This window comes from Ursus arctos, unplaced genomic scaffold (assembly GCF_023065955.2).
Source record: "Ursus arctos isolate Adak ecotype North America unplaced genomic scaffold, UrsArc2.0 scaffold_15, whole genome shotgun sequence".
In the NCBI taxonomy this organism is placed as follows: Eukaryota; Metazoa; Chordata; class Mammalia; order Carnivora; family Ursidae; genus Ursus; species Ursus arctos.
Window position 1 is genome coordinate 63,722,244 of NW_026622819.1, and position 24,830 is coordinate 63,747,073.

General features: G+C 53.0%; 1 long non-coding RNA gene across 1 annotated transcript; it reads left to right on the forward strand.

Moving 5' to 3' along the window:
- The first annotated feature begins 1,639 nt into the window (after window positions 1-1,639).
- On the forward strand, window positions 1,640-17,592 carry LOC130543744 (uncharacterized). Its single transcript, XR_008959301.1, has 3 exons — window positions 1,640-1,715; window positions 16,304-16,468; window positions 17,542-17,592. It is a non-coding gene; the product is annotated as an uncharacterized LOC130543744 (long non-coding RNA).
- Window positions 17,593-24,830: the final 7,238 nt, after the last annotated feature.

The following is a 24,830-nucleotide window of genomic DNA, read 5'->3' on the forward strand; positions in this document are numbered from 1 at the left end:
TGTTGGCCATTTGTATTTCTTCTTTGGAGAAATGTCTGTTCATGTCTTCTGCCTATTTTTTAACTGAATTATTTGTTTTTTTGGGGGTCGAGTAGTATCAGTTCTATATGTTTTGGACACTATCCTTTTATTGCATATGATCTTTGCAAACATCTCCCTTTGAGTAGGTTGTCTTATTATTTTTATGTTTTCATTGTTCTTCTGCCGTGTGGAAACTTTTTATTTTGCTCTATTCCCAATAGTTTATTTTTGCTTTCATTTCCTTTGCCTCAGGAGACAGTCTAGAAAAACGTTGGTATGGTCCATGTCAAGAAGTTACTGTCTTCCCTCCTGTAGAATTTTTGTGGATTTAGGTCTCATATTGAGGTCTTGAAACTGTTTTGTGTTTGTCTGTATTGTGTAAGAAAGCAGTCTAATTTCATTCTTTTGTGCGTAGCTGTCTAGTTTTCTCAACACCATTTGTTGTAGAGACTGTCCTTTTCCCTTTTGATATCATTGCTTGCCTTGTGGAAGATTCATGGACCACATAATTGTGGGTTTCTGTCTGAACTCGTATCCTGTTCCTTTGGTCGCTGTGTCTATTTTTGTGCCGTACTCTCTTGTTAGGATGACTGCAGCTTTGTAGTATAACCTGAAATCTGAAATTGTGAGTCCTCCAGCTTTGTTTTTCTTTTCCACATTGCACTGGCTGTTCAGTATCTTTAGTGGTTCCATACAAATGTTTAGGATTGTTTATTCGAGGTCTTTTATTCTTTAATTTAAATTCAATTAGCCAACTTACAGTACATCATTAGTTTCAGATGTAGTCTTCAATAAATTACCAGTCGTGTGGAACACCCAGTGCTCATTGTATCGTGTGACCTTCTTAATGCCACTCACCCAGTTACCCCCCCAACTTCTCCCCCAGCAATCATCAGTTTGTTGCGATAGTTAAGAGTCTATCATGGGTTTTCTCCCTCTGATGACTTCCCTTTCTATTTTCCCTCCCTATGGTCTTCTTCCCTGTTTCTGATATTCCACATAGGAGTGAAAGCATATGATCATTGTCTTTCTTTCATTGGCTTATTCCACTCAGCATAATACCCTCCAGCTCCACCCAGGTCGGTGTGATGGTAAGTATTCATCCTTTCTGATGGCTGAGTAATATTCCATTATATATATGATCCACATCTTCTTTATCCATTCATCTGTCCATGGTCATCTGCACTCTTTCCACAGTTTGTCTATTATGGATATTGCTGCTATGAACACTGGGGTGCGTGTGTCCCGTCTTCACTACCTCTGTCTCTTTGGGGTAAATCCCCAGTAGTGCGATTGCTGGGACATAGGGTAGCTTTATTTATAACGTCTTGAGGAAACTCCGTACCATTTTCCAGAGTGGCTGTACCGGACTGCATTCGCACAGGGGTGTAAGAGGGTTCCCGTTTCTCCACATCCTCTCCAACATGTATAGTTTCATGTCTTCTTATTTTTAGATATTCGGCCTCGTGTGATATGGCATCTATAGGGGTTTAGATTTGCATTTCCCTGAAGCCAAGTGATATGAAGCATTTATGCCTGTATCTTTTGGTCACCAGTACATTGTCATCAGTGAAATGACTTCCCATTTTAATCCATCTCAAGACATAAAGCTGGGTAAGCACTGAAGCTGGATGATGCCATCGGTTGGAATTGTGGAGAATTTCAAAAGATCTCCATGGAGAGCAAGTTTAAAGGTCAGTGTGAAGCTACTAATTGGATCCGGGGAGATCTCTGAAAGTGGGGGTTCCCTGGGATGGGCTGAGGGGGGCCCTCCGATTTTCCTGCTATGAATCCTTTCTGCAGCCCCAAACAAACAGTTTCCTGCAGTGGGGCAGGCTGAGTCCTCTAGTCGTGCAGAGGTGAGCCCAATGCCTCGTACCTTGGAGGCAGGCAAACGGGGAGGGGACCCTCAGCAGAAGACCCAGGGTTAGGTTAGGCCTCAAGAGACAGCAGGTGCGAACTGCCCAGTGCTCAGAGAACTCCCAGGCCGACTGAGATGAGGGCACAAGGGCGGGTGAGTGTGAGCCTTGGGGTTTGATCCAGAAGGGCTCACAAAGGTCGGGGTTCACCAGCAGGGGCTCTGAGGGGGTGTCCCAGTTCTCTTGCCCTGAATGCTCTATTGTGCCCCAAAACGGTACAGTTTCCTGTGGGCTGCAGGCTGAGTCCTACGGTGGGGCTTGGGTGTCCCCAATCCCCCGGAGTTGGGCGCCAGGATCCTGGGGAGGGGCCCCTCTGTGGCCAAACTAGGGTAAGGATTAGGGTCCAGGGGCCCGGCAGGGCCAATCTAGCAAGCTGTGCGGCAAGCTCCGTGGAGGGCTGAGATGAGGCCATGGGGGAGGGTGAGCATGGGCCTCAGGGTTGGGGCACGGGGGTTGCCAAAGGTGGGGACGGGCTCCGGGGGCCTCCCCAAGTTCTCGTGCCCTGTATGCTCTGTAGCACCCCAAGGGGCACGGTTTCCTGTGGACTGGCAAGCTGAGTCCTGAGGCGGGGCACAGGTATCCCAATTCCCCGGGGCTGCGGTGTAAGGCTCCTGGGGAGGCCACCAAACCCGCGGCTGACCTAGGGTTAGGGTTAGGCCCCAGGAGCCCTGCAGGCCCGATCTGCTGGCTGTATGGTGAGCTACACGGGCTGAAGTGAGGGTGTGGGGAGGGTGAGCGTGGGCCTCAGGGTTGGGGTGCGGGAGGCCGCCAAAGTTCACTGGGGGCTCAGGGGGGCCCTCCTGGTTCTCCCGCCCTGAATGCTCTATGGACTCCCAAGGGGCATGGTTTCCTGCAGGGTGGCGGACTGAGTCCTGTGGTGGGGCTCAGGTGTCCCGAATCCCCGCGGCTGCGGCTCCAGGCTCCTGGGGAGGGGCCCCTCCACAGATGAACTAGGGTTAGGGTTGGGGCCCAGGAACCCCGCAGGCCAGATCTGCCCGCTATGTGGTGAGCTCTGCCACGGGTTGAGGTGAGGGTACGGGGTGGGGTGAGCATGGGCATCAAGGTTGGGGCTTAGGGATCGCTGAAGTTCTCCGGGGGCTCTGGGGGCCCTCCCGGTTCTCCCACCCTGAATGCTCTACAGCCTCCCAAGGGGCACGGTTTCCTGCGGGGTGGCAGGCTTTGTCCTGCAGTGGGGCTCAGGTGTCCCCAGTCCCCGGGGCTGCGGCACCGGGCCCTGGGGGAGGGGCCCTCCCTAGCCGACCTAGGGTCAGGACTAGGCCCCAGGAACCGGGCAGGACTGATCTGCAGGCTCTGCGACGAGCTTGGTGGCAGGCTGAAGGGAAGGCGCGGGGCGGGATGAGCGTGGGCCTCAGAGTTGGGGTGTAGGGGGCCGCCGAGGATCGCTGGGGGCTCAGGGGGGCCCTACTAGTTCTCCTGCACGGGATGCTCTGCGGCGCCCCAAGGGGCATGGTTTCCTGAGAGGTGGCAGGCTGAGTCCCATGGTGGGGCTCAGGTGTACCCAATCCCCGGGGTTAGGGTACGGATTAGGGTACGGGTTAGGGTTAGTGTACGGGTTACGGTTAGTGTTCGGGTGAGGGTAGGGGTTAGGGTTAGGGTAAGGTGAGGTTACGGGTTAGGGTTGGCTTTAGGGGTTACAGGTTAGGGGTTATGGGTTAGGGTACGGATTAGGGTTTAGGGTACGGGTTAGGGTTTAGGGTTTGGGTTTAGTGTACGGGTTAGGGTACGGGTTAGGGTTAGGGTACAGGTTAGGGTACGCGTTAGGGTACAGTTTAGGGACGGGTTAGGGTACGGTTTAGGGTGCAGGTTAGGGTTAGGATATGGGTTAAGGTTAGGGTATGGGTTAGGGTTACGGTACGGGTTAGGTTACGGTTTAGGATTAGGGTTAGGGTACGGGTTAGGGTTAGGGTATGGATTAGGGTATGGGTTAGGGTTAGGGTATGGGTTATCGTTAGGGTTATGTTTTGTGTTAGGGATAGGGTACGGGTTTGGGTTTGGGTGTGGTTTAGGGTATGGGTTAGGACACGGGTTAGGTTTAGGTTAGGGTTAGGGTACGGTTTAGGGAACGGGTTAGGTTTAGGGTTCAGTTTAGGGTTAGGGTATGGGTTAGGGTACAGGTTAAGTTACTAGTTAGGGTTAGGGTTCGGGTTAGGGTATGGGTTAGGGTCCGGGTTAGGGATAGGGTACGGGTTAGGGTAAGGGTTAAGGTACGGGATAGGCTGCGGGTTAGTGTTAAGGCAGGGTACTTGTTAGGGTTAGGGTTTAGGGTTAGGGTTAGTATACGGGTAGTGTTAGGCTACAGGTTAGTGTACGGGTTAGGGTTAGGGTACGGGTTAGGTTCAGGGTTTAGGGTTTAGGGTTAGGGTACGAGTTAGGGTACGGTTTAGGGATAGTGTTAGGGTATGGGTTAGGGTTAGGGTATGGATTAGGGTACGTGTTAGGGTTAGGGTACAGGATAGGGTATGTGTTAGGGTTAGAATACGGGTTAGGGTACAGGTTAGGGTACGGTTTAGGGTTAGGGTAAGGGTTAGGGTACGAGTTAGGGTTAGGGTACGGGTTATGGGTAGGTTTAGGGGAAGGTGTAGGTTTTAGGGTAGGGTTAGGTTTAGGGGTTAGGGTTAGGGTTAAGGTTAGGGTTTAGGTTTAGAGTTAGGGTTAGGGTTAGACCCCAGGAGGCCAGCAGGCCTGATCTGCCGGCTCTGCGGTGAGCGGTGGGAAAGGCTGAGGTGAGGGCGCTGGCGATGGGAGCGTGGGTCTCAGTGTTTTGGCGTGGGGGGCCTTCGAAGGTCACGGTGGCTCGGAGGGCCCTGCCCGTTCTCCCACCCTGAATGAATGGCAGTACCCCTAGCGGCTCGGATGCCAGCGGGGCAGCAGGGTGAGTTCGGTGCTGAGGCTCGGGGGTCCCCAATCCCCAGCGTTCAGCGCCAGTCTCCTTGAGAGGGGCCCCTCGGGGGCCGAACTAGGGTTAGGGATTGCCCCCAGGAGGCTGACAGGCCCGATCCGCCAGCTGTGCAGTGAGCGGAGGGGCGGGCCGAGGTGAGGGCGCTAGCGAGTGGGAGCATGGGCCAAAGCATTTTGACTCAGGGGCATTCAGAGTTTGCCAGGGTCTTGGAGGGCCCTGCCTGTTCCTCCGCCCTGAATGACTGGCGGCACCCCTAGCGGCCCAGGTGGCAGCAGGGTGGCAGGGTGAGTCTGGTGCTGGGGCGCGGGGGTCGCCAATCCCCGGCTTTATGGCGCAGGCCCTTTGGGAGGGGCCCCTCGGGGGCTGACCTAGGGTTAGGGTTAGCCCCCAGAAGGCCGGCAGGCCCGATCCGCTGCTGTGCGGCGAGCGGATGGGCGGGCCGAGGTGAGGGCGCTGGCGAGCGGGAGCGTGGGCCCCAGTGTTTTGGCACAGGCTGCTATCGAAAGTCGCCGAGGGCTCAGAGGGCCCTGCCCATTCTCCCGCCCTGAACGATCAGCGGCACCCTAGGGGCCCGGGTGTCGGCGGGGCATAAGAGTGAGTCCAGCGTTGCGACTCGGTGGTCCCCAATCCCCGGCGTTGTGGCGCCAGGCCCCTTGGGAGGGGCCCCTCGTGGGCCGATCTAGGGTTAGGGTTAGCCCCCAGGAGGCTGGCAGGCCCGATCCGCTGCTGTGCGGGGAGCGGAGGGGCGGGCCGAGGTGAGGGCTCTGGCGAGCAGGAGCGTGGGCCCCAGCGTTTTAGCTCGGCTGCTCTCGAAGGTCACCGAGGGCTCGGAGGGCCCTGCCCATTTTCCCACCCTGAATGAATGACGGCAGCCCTAGCAGCCTGGGTGGCGGCGGGGCGGCAGGGTAATTCCGGTGCTGAGGCTTGGGGGTCCCCAATCCCCGGCGTTGCGGCGGCAGGCCCCTTCAGATGGGCCCCTCTGGGGCCAACGTAGGGTTAGAGTTACCCCCAGGAGGCCGGTAGGCCGGATCCACCGACTCTGCGGTGAGCGGAGGGGCGGGCCGAGTTGAGGGCGCTGGTGAGCGCGAGCTTGGGACCCAGCGTTTTGGTGCGGATGATCTTCGAAAGTCGCCAGAGTCTCGAGGGCCCTGCCCGTTTACCAACCCTGAATGACCGGCGACGCCCCAGCGGGCCCGGTGTGGGCTTGGCGGCAGGGTGATTCCGGCGCTGCAGCTCGGGGGTCTCCAATCCCCTGAGTTCGGTGCCAGGCCCCTTGGGAGGGGCCCCTCGGGGGCCGACCAAGGGTTAGAGTTAGCTCCCAGGAGGCCATCAGGCTCAATACTCCGGCTAGGCCGCGAGCGGAGGGGCGGGCCGAGGTTAAGGCGCTGGCGAGCGAAAGCGTGGGCCCTGGCGTTTTGGCACAACGGCCCTTCGAAGATCACCGGGGCCTCGGAGGGCCCTGCCTGTTCTCCCGCCCTGAATGAAAGGCAGCACCCCTAGCGGCCTGAGTGGCGGCGGGGCTGCAGGGTGAGTCCGACGCTGGGGCTCGGTCGTCCCCAATCCCTGGCGTTGTGGCGCCAGGTCCCTTGGGAGGGACGCCTCGGGGGCCGACCTAGGGTTAGGGTTAGCCCCCAGGAGGTCGGCAGGCCTGATCTGCCGGCTGTACAGCAAGCGGAGGGGCGGGCCAAGGTGAGGGCGCTGGCGAGAGGGAGTGTGGGCCCAAGCGTTTTGGCGTGGGAGGCCTTCAAATGTCGCTGGGGGCTCGGAGGGCCCTGCCCCTCCTCCCGCCCTGAATGACTGGAGGCGCCCCTAGCGGCCTGAGTGGCGGCGAGGCAGCAGGGTGAATCTGGCGCTGAGGCTCAGGGGTCCCCAATGCCAGGCGTTGTGGCTCCAGGCCCCTTGGGAGGGGCCCTTGCGGGGCCGACCTAAGGTAAAAGTTAGCCCCTGGAGGCTGGCAGGCACGATCTGCCATCTGTGGCGAGCGGAGGCGCGGTCGAAGATCAGGGAGCTGACGAGCAGGAGAGTGGGCCCCAGCGTTTTGGCGCTGGGGGCCTTCGAAGGTCACCGGGGCAGGGAGGGCCCTGCCTGTTCTCCCACCCTGAATGATCGGTGGTGCCTTAGCGGCCCAGTGTTGGCGGGGTGGAAGGGTGAGTCCAGCGTTGCAACTCGGGGGTCCCCAATCCCTGGCGTTCCGCGGCAGTCCCTTTGGGAGGGGCCCCTTGGGGGCCAACCTAGGGTTAGGGTTAGCCCCCAGGAGGCTGGCAGGCTCAATCCACCGGCTCTGCGGCGAATGGAGGGGTGAGCCAAGATGAGGTCTCTGGCGAGTGGGAGCGTGGGCCCCAACATTTTGGCTTGGGGGGCCTTCGAAGGTCACAGGGGCCTCGGAGGGCCCTGCCCGTTCTCCCGCCATGAAGGACCGGCGACGCCCCTAGCGCCCCGGGTGGCGGCGGGGTGGCAGGGTCAGTCCGGCGCTGGGGCTCGGGGGTCCCCAATCCCCAGAGTTGCAGCACCAGGCCCTTTGGGAGGGGCCCCTCGGGGACTGTCCTAAGGTTAGGTTAGCCCCCAGGAGGCCGGCAGACCCGATCCGCTGGCTGTGCGGTGAGCGGAGGGATGGACCGTGGTAGGGCGCAGTCGAACGGTAGCGTGGTATCCAGCATTTTGGCGTGGGGGGCCTTCGTATTTCACCAGGGGCTCAGAGGGCCCTACCGGTTATCCCGCCCTGAATGACCGGCGGCGCCCCTAGCGGCCCGCGTGGCGGCGGGGCGGCAGGGTGAGCCCAGCGCTGCGGCTTGCGGGTCCTCAATCCCTGGCGTTGCGGCACCAGGCCTCTTGGGAGAGGCCACCCTGGGGCCCACCTAGGGTTAGGGTTATCCCCGAGGAGCCTGGCAGGCTGGATCCGCCGGCTGTGCGGCTAGAGGGGGGGGGGCCGAGGTGAGGGCGCTGGAGAGTGGGAGCGTGGGCCTCAGCGTTTTGGCGCGGGGGACCTATGAACGTCGCCGGGGGCTCGGAGGGCCCTGCCCGTTCCCCCACCCTAAATGACCGGCGGCGCCCCAAGTGGCCTGGGTGGTGGCGGAGCGGCAGGTTGAGTACATTGCTGGGGCTCAGGGGTCCCCATCCCGGGCCTTGCGGGGCCACGCCCCTTGGGAGTGGACCCTCAGGGACTGACCTAGGGTATGTGTTAGCACCCAGGAAGCCAGCAGGCCCGATCTGCCGCTGTGTGGTGAGCGGAGGGGTGGGCTGAGGTGAGAGCGCTGGCGAGCGGGAGTGTAGTACCCAGCGTTTTGGCACGGGGGGGCCTTGGAAGGTCTCCAGGGCCTAGTTGGGCCTTACCCGTTCTCCTGCCCTGAATGACCGGCGGCGCCCCTAGGGGCCCAGGTGGCGGTGGGGTGGCATGGTGAGTCCGGCGCTGTGGCTCCGGAATCCCCAATCCCAGGCGTTGTGGCGCCAGGCCCCTAGGATGGGCCCCTCGGGGGGAAAACCTAGGGTTAGGGTTACCCTCCAGGAGGCGGTAGGCTCAATCCGCCGGCTGTGCGGCGAGTGGAGGGGTGGGCCGAGGTGAGGTCGCTGGAGAGCAGGAGCGTGGGCCCCAGCGTTTTGGCTCCGGGGGCCTTCGAAGGTCACTGGGGGCTCGGAGGGCCCTGCCCGTTCTCCTGACCTGAATGACTGACGGCGCCCCTAGCAGCCCGGGTGGCAGTGGGGCAGCAGGGTGAGTCCGGCGTTATGGTTTGGGGATCCCCAATCCCCAGCGTTGCGGCGCCAGGCCCCTTGGAGGGAACCCTCTGGGGCCGACCTAGGGTTAGAGTTAGCCCCCAGGAGGCCGGAAGTCCCGATCCGCCGGCTGTGCGGTGAGCGGAGAGGCGGGCCGAGTTGAGGGCGCTGTCGAGCGTGAGCATCGGCCCCAGCGTTTTGGCGCGGATGGCATTCGAAAGACGCCGAAGTCTTGAGGGCCCTGCCGGATCTCCCACCGTGAATGACCGGCGACGCCCCAGCAGGCCCGGTGTCGGCTTGGCGGCAGGGTGAGTCCGGCGCTGCAGCTCAGGGGTCCCCAATCCCCTGCGTTTGGCGCCAAGCCACTTGGGAAGGGCCCCTTGGGGGCCGACCTAGGGTCAGGCTTAGCCCCCAGGAGGCCGGCAGGCCCGATCCCTCTGCTGTTCCACAAGCGGAGGGGCAAGCCGATGTGAGGGCGCTGGCGAGGGAAGCGTAGGCCCAAGCGTTTGGCGGGGGGCCTTAGAAGGTCGCCGGGCCTCGGAGGGCCCTGCCAGTTCTCCCGCCATGAATGATCAGCAGCGCCCCTAGCGGCCCGGGTGACGGCGGGGTGGCAGGATGAGTCCGGCGCTGGGGCTCGGGGGTCCCCAATCCCCAGCGTTGCAGCGCCAGGCCCCTTGGGAGGGGCTCCTCAGGGGCCGACCTAGGGTAAAGTTTAGCCCCTGGAGGCCGGCAGGCACGATCCGCCGTCTGGGGCGAGCGGAGGCACAGTCGAAGATCAGGGCTCTGGCGAGCGGGAGAGTGGGCCCCAGCTTTTTGGTGCTGGGGGCCTTCGAAGGTTACCGGGGCAGGGAGGTCCCTGCCTGTTCTCCCACCCTGAATGATCGGCGGTGCCCTAGTGGCCCGGGTGTCGGCGGGGCGCAAGGGTGAGTCCATCATTGCGACTCGGGGGTCCCCAATCCCCGGCGTTCGGCGGCAGTCTCTTTGGGAGGGGCCCCTCGGGGGCCGACCTAGGGTTAGGGTTAGCCCCCAGGAGGCCGGCAGCCCCGATTCACCAGCTGTGCAGCGAGCGGAGGGCAGGCCGAAGTGAGGGCGCAGGTTAGCGGGAGCATGGGCCCCATCGTTTTGGCGCGGGGGTCCTCCGAAGGTCGCTGGGGGCTCCTAGGGCCCTGCCCGTTCTCCCGCCCTGAATGACCAGCAGTGCCCCTAGCGGCCCGGGTGGCGGCAGTGCGGCAGGGTGAGTCCGGCGCTGTGGCTCAGAGGTCCACAATCCCCAGCATTCCCGCGCCAGACCCCTTGGGAGTGGCCCCTCTTGGGCCGATCTTGGGTTAGGGTTAGCTCCCAGGAGGCCGGCAGGCCCGATACGCCGGCTAGATGGCGAGCGGAGGGATGGGCTGAAGTAAAGGCGCTGGTGAGCGGGAGCGTGGGTCCCCGCGATTTGGCGCGGGGGGCCTTCAAAGTTAACTGGGGGCTCAGAGGGCCCTGCCCCTTCTCCCACCCTGAATGACCGGCGGCACACCTAGCGGCCCGGGTGGTGGCACGGCGGCAGGGTTAGTCCGGTGTGAGGCTCGAGGGTCCCCAATCCCCAGCGTTGCAGCACCAGGCTCCTTGGGATGGGTCCCTCTGGGGCCGGCCTAGGGTTAGGGTTAGCCTCCAGGAGGCCAGCAGGCCCGATCCGCGGCTGTGCGGCTCCCGGAGTGTTGGGCCGAGGTGAGGGCGCTGGCGAGCCTGAGCAATAGCCCAAGCTTGTTTGTGCGGGTGCCTTCGAAGGTCGGGGGCGGCTCGGAGGGCCCTGCCCTTTCTCCCGCCCTGAATGACTGGCGGCGCCCCTAGTGGCGGAGGGGCAGCAGGGTGAGTCCCGCGCTGGGGCTCTGGGGTCCCCAATCCCTGGCATTGTGGTGCCAGGCCCCTTGGGAGGGGCCTCTCGGGGGCCAACCTAGGGTCAGGGTTAGCCCCCAGGAGGCTGGCAGGCCCGAACCGCTGGCTGTGCGCCGAGTGGAGCACAGGCCCAGGTGAACGCGCTGGCAAACCGGAGCGTGAGCCCCAGCGTTTTGGTGCCGGGGGCCTTTGAAAGTCGCCGTGGGCATGGTGAGCCTTGCCTGTTCTCCCGCCCTGAATGAACGGTGGTACCCCTAGCGGCTCGTGTGCCAGCGGTGCAGCAGGGTGAGGCCGGTGCTGTGGCTCGGGGGTCCCCAATCCCTGGCGTTGTGGCAGCAGGCCCCTTCGGAGGGGCCCCTCTGGGGCCGACCTAGGGTTAGAGTTAGCCCCCAGGAGGCTGGCAGGCCCGATCCGCCAGCTGTGCGGAGAGGGCAGAGCGGAGGGCCGGGCCGAGGTGAGGGTGCTGGCAAGCTCCAGCGTGGGCCCCAGTGTTTTGGCGCAGATGGCCTTCAAAATTCACCGGAGTCTTGAGGGCTCTGCCTGTTCTCCCACCCTGAATGACCAGCGACGCACCAGCGGGCCCGATGTCGGTGGGGAGGCAGGGTGAGTCCGGCACTCACGTAGACGTGAGTTGAAAGATGGCTTTGATACAATTTTTTTTTAAGTTTTTTTTTAATATTATGTTAGTCACCATACAGTACATCCCGGGTTTCCAATGTAAAGTTTGATGATTCATTAGTTGCGTATGACACCCAAGGCACCATGCAATACGTGCCCTCCTTACTACCCATCACCAGTCTATCCCAATCCCCCACCGCAATCCTCTCTGAAGCCCTCAGTTTGTTTCTCAGAGTCCATGGTCTCTCATGCTTCATTCCCCCTTCTGATTACCCCCTTTCTTTATCCCTTTCTTCCCCTACCGATCTTCCGAGGTCTTATGTTCCATAGATGAGAGAAATCATATGATAATTGTCTTTCTCTGCTTGACTTATTTCACTTAGCATTATCTCCTCCAGTGCCGTCCATGTTGCAGCAAATGTTGAGAACTCGTTCTTTCTGTTACCTGAGTAATATGCCATTGTATATATGGACCACAACTTCTTACTCCAGTCATCTCTTGAAGGGCATGTCGGTTCCTTCCACGATTTAGCTATTGTGGACATTGCTGCTATGAACATTGGGGTGCATATGGCCCTTCTCTTCACCACGTCTGTATCTTTGAGGTAAATACCCAGTAGTGCAATGGCTGGATCATAGGGTAGCTCACTTTTTAACTTTATAAGGGACCTCCACACTGTTTTCCAGAGTGGCTATACCAACTTGCATTCCCACCAACCACTGTTGGGATCCCCTTTCTCCACATCCTCTCCAACAATTGTTGTTTCTTGCCTTGTCAATTTTTGCCATTCTAACTGGCATAAGGTATTATCTCAGTGTGGTTTTGATTTGAATTTCCCTGATGGCTAATGATTTTGAACATTTTTTCATGTGTCTGTTAGCCATTTGTACATCTTCATTGGAAAAGTGTCTGTTCACATTTTCTGCCCATATTATAATTTGCTTATTTTTTTCTTGTGTATTGAGTTTGAGGAGTTCTTTGTAGATCTTGAATACCAGTCTTTTATCTATAGTGTCATTTAAAAATAAATTCTCCCATTCCGTGGGCTGGTGCTTAGTTTTTTTTACTGTTTCCTTGGCAGTGCAGAAGCTTTTTGTCTTGATGAAGCCCCACAAATTCGTTTTACCTTCTGTCTCTCTTGCCTTTGGATATGTGTCATGAAAAAGTTTATTTTGGCCGATCTCGTATAGATTGCTGCCTATGTTCTCCTCTAGGATTTTGATGGATTCCTGTCTCACTTCGAGGTCTTTCATCCATTTGGAGTTTATTTTTGTGTATGGTGTGAGTGAGTGGTCATGTTTCATTCTTTTGCATGTAGCTGTCCAATTTTCCCAGCACCATTTATTGAAGAGACTCTTTTTCCACCGGATGTTTTTTCCTGCTTTATCAAAGATTAGTTGCCCAAAGAGCTGAAGGTCCATTTCTGGGTTCTCTATTCTGTTCCATTGGTCTATGTGTCTGTTCTTGTACATGCTGTCTTTGTGATTACAGCTTTGTAGTACAGCTCGAAATCCGGCATTATGATGCCCTCAGCTTTGTTTTTCCTTATCAACAGTTCCTTGGAGATTTGGGGCCTTTTCTGGTTCCATACAAATTTAAGGACTATTTGTTCCAGTTCTTTGAAAAATGTCATCGGTATTTTGATCAGGATAGTATTGAATGTGTAGATTGCTCTGGATAGCATGGACATTTTAACTATGTTAGTTCTTCTGATCCATGAGCATGGAATATTATTCCATCTTGTCTTCCTCAATGTCTTTCAAGAGTGATTTGTAGTTTTAGAATACAGATCCTTTAAGTCTCAGTTAACTTAATGCAAAGGTAACGTATGGTTTTTGGTGCTCTTGCAAATGGGATGGATTCCCTAATTTCTCTTTCTTCAGTCGCATTATTTGTTTATAGAAATGCAACTGATTTCTGAGCATTGATTTTGTATCCTGCCACATTGTTCTTTCTTAAAGACTGGTTAATGGCCCTTTCCTTATGCTTTCATTCCCACTCGGAAACATGCATCCATCATCGTGACAGACGTTAGGATTCGGAGAACCCTTTCCATACCCTCTTCTTACTGAGAGTTACGTCTATGGCAGTTTAATTAATGTTCAACACACATACTGGGAAACACTGGTGCCTTCACTAATCGATGTTGCTGTCTCTCTGCACAAACTTGGTTCGCTGAATTAAATAATGGCACTTTCTTTTCCTTTTCACAAAACCTTTTCAAATGGCTTTCCTCCTCATGACAGATGTGAGTTGAGAGATGCTTTCTGTGTAGTGTTCTTAAGTAGTTAAACGAAGGGCATTATCTTGATGCTTGCAGACCCCATTTTGCACAATGCTCCCAATCCATGACACCAGATGTGAGGTGCAAGATGCTTTTATATAGAGTGTTCTCTCCTAGCGTAAAGCAGGTGACACCTTACTTATGCATTCATGGACACTTTTGAAAAACTTGCCACCTTCCTAAGAGAAGACTTGACTTGGACAATGGTGTCTATTCGGTGTTCTGACTGAGATTTGTGAAAATTGCCCTTTCCTTAAGGTTCATCACACTTTTTGGAAAACTTGGGTGTGTTCATCGGTCCTGATGTTGGTTTGATGTTGCCTTCTATCAACACTGAGTTGGTTCTCACAACTACTTAGATAGGACCTCTCCTTCTGCTTTCACTTGCACTTCTGCAAGTACTTCTTCTTCATTACAGAAGATGTGAATTGGAAGATCTTTTCCCAAGGGTGTCCTTACCTGAGCATACAGCATGTTCCTTACGTTTTCATACACACTTTTGGAACATACACCCATCCTCATGAACGTAGATATGATTTGGAATGTTGTCTCTAGATGGTGCTCTTTCACATCTATGGCAGTTCCCTTAAGGTTCAACACATGTAATGGGAAACCCTGCTCTCTTCACTGATCAACGTTGCCGTCTCTCTACCCAAACTTGGTTCTCTGAACTGACTGATGGCACTTTCTTTTCGTGTTCACACAACCTTTTCTAATGGCTTTCCTCCTTTTCTTTGGAAATTTTGTTTGGAAATTTTAATATGCCTTTCTTAATATTTGATAGAGCAGACAAAACTCGGTCACAAATGTGACCTAATTGACGTCTATGGAACATTCGATAATAAGTGCAGAATACATTATTTTCCAGCGGTCATAGACTATTTACCCAAACAGATGATATGTTGGACCATGAATCATGTCTACATTTTAAAATACTGAAAATAACTAGATTCTATTCTTAGGCCTCCAAGGAATAGAGCCCTAGTCCTCATCAAAAGAAGACCAGGCAGTCCCTCTATGTTTAAAAATTCAATGTAACTTTGCTGCTTATCTTAAGGGTCAGAGAGGGGATCGCAGTGGATATTTGCCACCTTTTCTACATCAGGGCTCACACACAATGGCCCTTTGTCTCTGAAGAACACTGACTATCCTAACGTAGACAGGAGTTAAGCCTCCTATCAGAGTTCTGCATGTGCCAGCCACACCTGGCAGCCTTGGCCTGGGCTCACCACCACCTCCCTCCAGCTTTCCTTCTTGGTGGCATTGAGTTAAGGGAGTCAACATAGCCATATGGAGATGGGAGCTCCCCTCTCCTAGTGATGATGGTGCTATTGTCCCCACCAGTCTATCAACATGATTTCTGAGAGAATTACGACACAATAGCAGCTTCTTGACCTTCCTTAAGGTTTAAAAATCATCTTGTGAGTCATCTTTTCAAAAAACGGTTTCACCATGTGTTCTTTTCTCTGGAAAAGAAATAGACCCAATGGTAATTATGGCTCCTGAGCACCTGCTCTTGGGAGATTGCATAGTGGCTCTGTGTAGCATTCTCCCTCTTAAACTTCTCAACTAGGGTGTATACAGAATGAGTCCCATTTCCTAGATGGATAGACAAGGGCTCAGAGATTATATGAATTACAGAGGATTTTAGTGTCAGAAACCTAAGTGGGATCTCCAAACTGACTCCAAAACCCTTGTTCTTCCATACAGGGTACCATTTCGCTCTTACCTCTGGTCTTGTTGATCTGGAAACCTAGGAAGTATTAGGATTTTCTTGTTGTGTGGCCAAATGGAACGAATTCGGCTGCCTTTTCACCTCTGCCCATCATGACCATGAAGATAATTATCTCAGTGGAGGACCTTTGAGTCGGAGACTTAAAGATCCCTAGGAATAGAGATACTATACTATTTTTCTGATATTAAAGTGACTGAAAGAACTATGCTTTTTTAATTGATGGAAGCTCTTGGTGGAAAGGTCGGAAAGACTATTTGAAAACACTCAGCCTCTTCTACAGAGTGAGACAATGCCCCTAAAGATTGCTAAAATATTCCCTTACCTCTGATTATTTACTTCCCAACTATCGCAGTGTTTCTATGTTAGGATTACGATTTCCATGAGGCAAAAGTTGTGGAGAAAGAACTTAGTGTATCCAGGGGCACTTTCGTATTGTGACAGTGAGCTATTCTGTTGTATTCTGTAGTCCAAGGGAATGGTGCCAGACATCTCTAAGATGTCTAAAATTCTGACTGTAAATGATCTCTATGCTTCAGAGATTTGGGCAGGACAAGGGAGGAGTCCAGAGACTGTGAACGCCTCTGTTACCTGTGTTGACCATGGAGCAGGTAACCTTCTGTAGGGGTCCTTTTGATGTCTCTGAGCTATGGGAAAGGTGCTTTCATCTCAAGCTCCTCCATTTGGTAGTGGTGATAAGGATAAGAGTAATTTTTATCTCATACTATCTGTGGACCCTGATCTTGACCTCCTAGGGAAACCCTCCTTTATCATTTCACGCAGCTCAAAATGACCAGGCAAACCCTCAAAGCATGGGCCCTATTTCTGCCCCCAGCACATATTGTCCATCTGTTTCAAAAAGAAAAAAGAGAACAAAAAAATGCCCTTGCCAACATCAAGGTGAGAACACAAAAGAACCTCTCTGTCCCCCGTAAGATTAAAGTCATACCGACTTGTACATACTGAAAAGATAAGAAAAGTCTGTCACTTTCTGGAATCTTCTGCCTCATCGTGATGGGTAACTGTACCTAACACAAAACAGAACAAATATATAACCCTGCCCTAAATGTTCCTTCCCTGGAGCACTCTCTTCTTTGTGAAGACTGTGTCTCCCAGGCATCTGACCTGATTTGGGTTTGAATAAAACTCTCTTCATTTCTCTCTAAAATGTTTTAAAATGTTCCTTCCTTTAGTGTTGACAATAACACTATGTTTTCTTTTCAAGTGAAAAATAAATGTTCCTGGTTCACAACCGTGACAGCACAGAAGGCCGGCTGTTCCTCCTGGCCCCTACCCTGCAGAACCAAGCATGTGTATATAGATTCCAGCACAAATGGGCTCATCCTAGAAGGATGCTTTGAAGGTCTGAGAAGCACTATCCACTCCATGGGTGAGACAAGAAGGCAAAGCTATTCCCGCTTGGAGCATTCCTTTTGGGGCTTAAAATTGCCTTGGACATGCATGAAAGCATTGCCATTTACTAAAGCCCAAAGCTGGAACAGTCTGAGAGCAGCTGACCTAGCCAGAATCCAGGCACACACCTGTAGGAAGGGTTGGTGCAGAAGGGAAGGGGCAGGGCTCTGAGGGTGTTCTGCAGCTAGAGGGGTCTGCGGAAGGGGCAGTGTGTGTGTGTGTGTGTGTGTGTGTGTGTGTGTGTGTGCGCGCGCACGCGCGTGCTTGGGGCCCTGCCCGTGATCACAGTCATGCCTGCGCTGGGCATTGAGCCAAGGAGGCAGGTCTTGGACCCCTTGCACTCCCAGAGTTGTGAGTCATGGGGCTGGTTGCCCCGCATTCAAGGGGCTGGAAACCACACACTCCCAAACCAATCACCCCATGGGGGTGGAGCTACGTCTCTGTGGGCAAACCCAGAGCAGACCTAGGATGCAGACTGGGAACCAGGGAAGGGGAGCTCTGAGAGATTCAACATGTGGAGTTCCTGGCTGAGTGAATGCATGCTGTGTGCCTGTGTGGGGCATGGTCTGGGAGTAGGGGCACCCCGGGTGAGAGGTGGGGTTCTGGAAGGGCATGTGGAGGGAGTTCATTTGGAGACTCAGTTGAGTTTTCTTTTTCCCTTGATAGTCTCTTCTGCCTACTCTCTGTCAACTGGCCTTACATAGCAAACCCATGGACTCCAGGGCACCTGCTCAGCAGAGCTTTTGTGGTATTGGTCGCAGACATTCCAGGGTTTCACTTGTTCCCCAGCAAGAGCGAGAGTAAGGACCGCACGGTCCCCAACTTCAGTGCGGTGCCCCTGTACCCCGACACAGTGCAGGTAATGGACATTGAGCAGTTCCCCAAGTTCAGCAGGGTGTTCCCTGTTCCTTCAGGCACATGTGTGGCACTAGGAAACCCCAGAGCCGTTACCCAACTTCAGCATTGTGCTGCTTGTTCCCTGGGAATGGTGGCAATGGGCTGGAAGATAATTACTACTAAAAGACAAGTCTGTGTTTCCCCTTCTCCCAGAAACTGCAGCAGGCATGCTGGCTTTAGGTCCGAGGAGCCGCCTTCTCCCCACCTAACAACACTTCTCTTCTCTGGCTCCATGAGACCCGAGGTTTTGAACGTCTGCATCTGAGTCAGTGAGGCAGCTTGACACAGGACACCAGCATTCAGAGAAAGCGGCAGGTCCATTTGGAGAAATGTCATATCCACGTCAAGACTGGAGGTAACACCTCTCATTAACCCATTATCTCCTGGGCTTTTCTCTTTTCTCTAGTTGAGCCATGAAGTAAAACTTAAGTAATAGTTGTCAGTGTTCTGAATTTGGTGAAGGAGGTACTTAGTTTCTGAGCTTAGAGCACTTTGCAGGGGATCCCATTTTCTCTGTTCATTGACTGCTTATGAATGTATTTTGAACAGCTGTTTCCTAGAAACACTCTTTCATTAGAAAGGGAAGGTTAGATTTACTCTTTGTGCATTTTTAAGATATACATCTAACAGTGTTTATTCAGTTGGGCCTACGATATGGGTGAGTGGCCACCATTTAGGGTTAGATGGCTTTTTGTCGTCAGATACAGATATGGATGATGTCTTGTCATTTGTCAAAGGTGATGTTTCATTACTGATTAGTCTTTTCATCCCAAGAATTACAATGAGGGTCGAGGGAAAATTCAAAATTATTCAAAGCAGCCTTTTCCTGTTTAAAAGTTAAGCTTGACTACCTAGCTTTACTAGATGTATCAACTCAATATTTTGAGGTGCCATATTCTCTCTGTCATTTCTTTGGTGGTGCAGTCAGAAGGAGAGTCTTTGGGAATTCCTTTGGATAGAGTCATGCTGGTGGCTTCAAGGGGCCTGGTGACGGGAGCCCTGGGCTGAGTTCTGGAACTACTTGCTTGACGCTGGGTGAGTCAGGTTATCCCACAGAGTTTCTGTTTCCTCCTTATGAGATTGCTGGAAGGTGAAATAAGTCAAGCAGAGAAAGGCAATTTTGATACGGATTCACTCATTTATGGAACAGGAGAAATAGCAGGGAGCTCAGTAGGAGAAGGAAGGGAAGAATGAAGGGTGGGGTAAACAGAAGGGGGAATGAACCACGACAGACTATGGACTCTGGGAAACAAACTGAGGGCTTCAGAGGGGTTTGGTGGGGGGTTGGGATAGGCCGGTGATGGGTATTAAGGAGGGCACATATTGCATGGAGCCCTGGGTGTTGTATGCAAACAATGAATCATGGAACACTACATCAAAAACTAAGGATGTAGTGTATGGTGACTAACATAACATAATAAAAAAAAATTTAAAAAAGAAAATAAAGAAATTGATGGAAGGTCATATCTGTGGAAAGTCTTTACACAGAAACTGTTCTGCCTATTGAAGAGCAACTAAAAACGAGGTGATTTGGGCTCTATTATTCTGTAAATAATAATTTTAAAACTCCCTGTCCTAGGGATATGGTATTTTATTGCATAAGGAGGCCTGAGAAGGCTGCAATGAAAGATTGCGATCTCAGAACACGTTCATGTTCCATGCATACATCACTTAACAGTTTGCACAGGTAGGAAGGTAAGTGGAGATAAATATGAAAGAAAGGGAAAGAAGGTGTGAACCATTCATTAGGTAGCCTTCTCCCTTTCTCAGGAAAGCCTTGGGCCAGTGTAATTTTGGGAAAGGAGGGGGAATCCTGGAGCTTTGCAGCAGATGGGGGTTCCAGGTCTGGGTAGAGGTGACGGGTCCCAGAGGAGAGCTGAGTGCATTCTGCAGCAGGGTATGGGCAGGGCGCGCTCCTGGGGTGGCTGTGGTCTCCCATGTGAACGTTGTGACAGGTGAGGGCTGTGAGCTGGTTCCTGGCTGAGGACAGTTGAGGCACAGGTGGAGAGCTGGCCGAGTCCCTTCTTCAGGGCCACCAGCCTCAGCCAGCACACACAGAATCATCGTTTGTCCCTGTCACTCCAATTCAGGCAGTCAGAGTTGCCAGGACGAGATGTTTGCTGGAGCTTCTTTCCTTGCATGTGTGTGAAGTTTCAAACCTGAAGTGATGGACATGATGGGTCCTCAGAAAATCCGTAACTCTTTTATTTCCTGCTCTTATATCGACCAGTGAAGTGAATCGGACCGGCTAGTAGAAGGGGCTATCTGTGCGTTTTTATTTCCCAGTTTAATTAAAGAATGGGAAAACAGTCTTGTGAAATATTAAAAGAATCCTTTGTTGGTGTTCATGTCCCCCCCCCCCCGGGGTGGGGGTGCTTACCTGGAGACCCATCCAGGGCTCTGGAAGCTTGACCCGGTGAGTCACTTGCGACTTGAGCTGGGGAATTAATGAAGAAAACAGAATGAATGCTGGAGTTTGCCTGTATCGTTTGGACTCAGACAAGTCCATGTAGCATCGGAACTCTTCACCCATGAGGCGTGTCGGGATCCCTGAGGTTGTGGGCTTTGCTTTATGGGCTGAGGTTTTGTCTTCATCCTTATCTGGACAAGAGCCATGCCATCTGGCAATGGAGATCCAAATCCTTAGGTGACCATATCATCATCATCATTATCATGATTATTAATTATTAATTATTATTATTTTAAGAAGCAAGAGAGACATTGACTTTGAAATAAAATTATCAAAAGAAAGAACACAAGGTCAAATATATACGTGATGATTGAACTTGTGGTATCTCTCATTGGTGTGGGTCTTGTAGGGCTGCCCGAATGAGAAAGACCAAGGAATTCTATGTGGATAAAAGTGTGCTGTACACAGGGAGTGTTTTATTCCATCATTTGACCTCTCTCTCTGAAGGGAAAATAGAGTGGTGACTGGAGCTTGGTTCTGATTGGAAGGCCTGGGAGGTCAGTGAATCGAAAGAGCAGTGTTCATGCTTACATGGTTCTCAGTGCCCAGTGAGCGAAGTTTGGACACTTGGACTCGGAAGCATTGGTGTTCAGGGAGGATGTTGTCCGAGTTTGCAGCACATCAAATCACTTGGCTGGTCTGCCTAATTGGGCCAGTTTCTGCCTTTCTAAGGGCAGCTTGAAAGTGGCTTGTAAACCTAGGACATTTGTGGAGTGTTCTGCATGGGACCACTGTGTGGGCCAGTGTAGACACAACACAGGGAATTCCAGAGCTAATGATGAGCATGTTTGTGAGGCTGGAGTTTGCTTCTCTGTGAGAAGGATTGAGCTGGAGTGGAAAGAAGTCTCTGGGTCTTAGGACTCACTGAGCCGATCCAAGCCTGGCAGGGTGCTGAGATCAGATGTCTGTTTCCCAGGATTTTGGCCAGAGGGATATTTGGGCTCTGGGCAGCATCTCTGCTCAGGTTTCTTGGATGAGCACCTCAGGGAAGAGGAGTAAATGTGTGTGCTCACCTGTCATCGAGGAAGGTTTCTGGTTTCAGGTTTCGTGTACAGGTGAATTCCTCATATGGCTCCCTTACCTGATGGTGTTCAGGGTGCAGGAGGTGGATGGACCCCCTCGTTCCGGGCATCCTGGCTGTGTAAGAGTCCTGGGGCACCTTTTCCCCTGGACTTTGGACCAGGAAATTGGGAGCAGTAGGTGATGAAGCCATCAGTTGATGCCTCAGTTTCTTCCCTGCCAAGATGAACTGGAGATTATAATAAGTGCTATGGAAATATAAAGGAGGAGACAGGACTGGGGTGCTGAAGGGAAGGTGGGGGTGGTGTTTGGTATTCACATAGGGGTCAGGTGGTACTTCACTAGGAGGGTGATGCTTGAGTCAAGATCTAGGGAAGGTCAGTGATATCACATGAAGAGCATTCTAAACAGAATGGAAAGCATGTGCAAAGGCCCCAGGGAAGGAGCATACCAGGTGCATCCATGAGCTACAAGATGGCCCTGTGACCACAGGCAACAGCTTAGGACTTGCATCATCAAGGTGACAGAGTGTGACAGAAAGCCATAGCAGGGCTGTGACCCCATGGGACCCTGTTTCACTGGGTCATCCTGGCTGCAGGGTTGAGAACAGATGACAGAGGGTTGAGGTTGGGCAAGGGAGGTCAATGATGACTCTTTTCCAGGAACTCAGGCAAGAGATGGGCTCCAGTGTGGTCCAGACAGGCGGCCTTGAAAGGAGTGGTGAGTCCTACGGTGGGTACGTCTTGAAGATGGAGCTCACAGAATTTGCCAACAGCTTAGATATTGAGGATGGGAGAAAGGAGGAACTGGGGTAACTCCCAGCTGTTGTGGGTTGTCCTGAGCGAGGGGAAGGAGAAGGTATCTGGGGGTAGGAGGTAGTCCGCGTTCGGCATGCTGAGGAAGATGCCTTTCTGGGTGGATCTGCTGAGGTTTGTTTCCAGGAGAAGCTTTCACATCTCCTCCCTCAGCAACGGTGAAGTATAAGTATTTCCCATTTTTTAAAAGTTCATGGGAAGACACTTGGCTTTTTGGAAAGATCTCCGTTATCACCTGGTTTCACTAATGGGAAGAAACCTGAAGAGGATGTTCCTTATGAAAAGAGTTGAACGGTGAGCTTTGCATTCAGCATCTGTTTGGGGAGAAGCACGACAGATGCAGCGTGCACCGTAACCAGCTCCTTCCTGTAAACCGCTCTCCGTGTCCAGCCACCAGCGCTTTGAATTCTGTTTGTGAGCATCTGCTGTGCTTTCTCTCCATTTATTTTCGGCATCCATTAGGAATTGTGTCCTGGGTCCTGAGAAATGCCAACAATAAGTAAATTTAGGAGTCTGAGCATGGTCACTAATTTTTCCATATTAATTAATGGTCATTCCTTCTTTATACCCTTTCTGCTCTGAAAGGTTTCCTAGGAGTACTGTACTTTCAAGAGCTGGGGAACCTGTACCCCATCCTGCGGGGTTCACTTTAGTCTCCATGCTGCACAGAACATTCCATGGCTGTTGGATTTTAACACACAAACCTGTATCTTTGACCACCTTCACCCTTCCCATCCTCCTCTGAATCAGGCACCCACAAATCTATTCTCCGTATCTATGCATTCAGTAATTTCTCTCCCCATGTTGTATGTACATGTGAGCATCTGTAATTGTCTTTCTGTGTCTGAGTTCTTCAGGAGGGAGCCCCATCAGTCATCTGATAGAACACTTTCATGGATCCCCTGTGAAGCAAGGATGATGCCCGGCCTTGGAGGGGGGCCACAGGTCCGCCCTCAGGATCCATGTCTCCCACTCCAGCCTTTTCAGAATGGACCTCTCACACCAAATCTAGGGTTAGGGGTAAGGCATAGGAGAATGAGAGTTCCAATAGGGTGGATGTGTCCAGAATTTCCACAGTGGGGGCGGGGATTGATGGCATGGGTTGGGGTGAGTGTGAAGCAGTGGGTTTGTGCCCATGAGCCAGTGAATGCAGGGGATCGAGGGAATCAAGTACAGAAGTAATTAGGATTTCTCCCCCTCGACCTCCTTTCTGGAGTCCCAAATAAAACGGTTTCGCTTTGGGTGGCATACTGAGGCCTTAGGTATGACTCAGGCTTCTTCATCTCCGTATCTTTGGAGGCAGACCTCTGGGAGTGGACTACTCAGAATCCAACCTATGATTACTGTCATGGAGGGAAGGATGGAAAGCCCGATTGACCGGCTCTAAACAAACTGATCTGGGGGCTGAGGAGAGTGCCAGTGTCACGGATGAGGGCCTAGAGTTCCGCTGAAAGTGGAGATTCGCTGGGCTTAGGTCAGGTGTTCACTTAGGTTTCTTCTCGCAAAACTTTCTGGAGTCCATAATGGCATATTTTAGTTCTGTGTGGCAGGCTACTGCCTAACATTGCTCAATGGTACCTGATCCCTGTGCTTTGGAGTCAGGCGTATGGGAATAAACCTAACAGACCCCAAACTAGAATTAAGGCGTGGGTCTAGGGGCATGGCCCTAAAGATCAGCCAGCAGATGCGACCTTCCAGGGGCCAAGAGTAGGGTGTGATTTGGGTTGCATCTGAAACACAGCAGTTGCAGGCAGGGGGGCTTTGAATGTGGGGTTCGTTGGGTTTGGAACAGCTGGGAATTCATAACTTCTGCTCTGCATTCCTTCTGAGGGTCCAAATGGCACAGTTTCCATCTGCATGGCATGCTGATTTGCAGGTATGACTCAGGTTTCCCCAGTCGCTGTGTGTTTGCCTCCTGGAAAGACCTCTTGGAAGCCAACGGAACATTTGGCTTAGGGCTCAGGAGCCTGGGAGGGACCATCTCCTGGTTTTGAGCTCACCATTGCTGTGTCCTGATTTGAGTAGGTGGGTTGTGGAGAAGGGAAGGCTCAGGGTTTTGGTCCAAGGGGACCCTGAATGCGGGAGCCAGCTAGAATTGATTCAGTGGGATATGCAGATTTTTCAGCCCCCGAATACCTCTGCATCCCAGATGGTACGTTTTCTTTCTGTGTGGCATGCTGAGGCCTCAGGTTTCCCAAATCCCTATATCTTTGTGCCATCTCGCTAAGAGTGGACCCCTGAGTACCCAAACTATGGTGAGTGTCACGCCCTAGGAGGCTGCAAAGCCCAATCGACTGGCTCTGTCACCCTGTTGAGGCTCAGGAGAGTGGGCTGGAGAGACTGTCGGCACAGTGTTTAGGGGTCAGGAATCCACTGGAAGTGATTTTCTCTTTGCTTTGGTCAGGTGTTCCCTGAGGTTTCTCCTTCTCAGAGTGCTATCTGGAGTCCCAGATGACAACCTTTCCTTCTGTGTGGCAGGCTTTGTGTCCTGACATTGCTCAGCAGTCCCCATTCCCTGGTCCTTGGAGCTAGATGTCTCGGAATGGACCTCACACTACTCAACGTGTAGTAAGGGCACGGGTCTAGGTGTATGGCTGTTCAGATGAGCCATCCGATGTGAGATTCCAGGGGCCTAAGAGGAGGGTGTGCTTTGGGTTGAATGTCAGACACAGGAGTTGCCCACAGGGGGTCTGTGGAAGTGGTGTCTCGCTGGGATTGGATCAGGTAGGCATTCTTATTTCTCTTCCTCTGCAGGTCCAAATGGTACAGTTTCCCTCTCTGTGGCATGCTGATTCACCAATGTGGCTCAGGTTTCCCCAGTCCCTGTGTGTTTGGTGCTTGGCTCCTGGAATGGTCTCTGGGAACCCAACGGAGCATTTGGCTTAGGGCTCAGGAGCATGGGAAAGACCATATCTTGATTTTGAACTCAGCATTGCCGTGTCCTGATTTGAGTAGGTGGGTTGTGGAGAAAGGAAGGCTCAGGGTTTTCATCCAAGGGTCTCCTGAATGCGGGAGCTGGACGGGATTGACTGTGTGCGATATGCAGATTTCTCCTGCTCCTAATAGCCTCTAGAGTCCCAGATGGCACTCTTTCTTTCTGTGTGGCATGCTTTGGCCCCAATCGGGCTCAGGCTTCC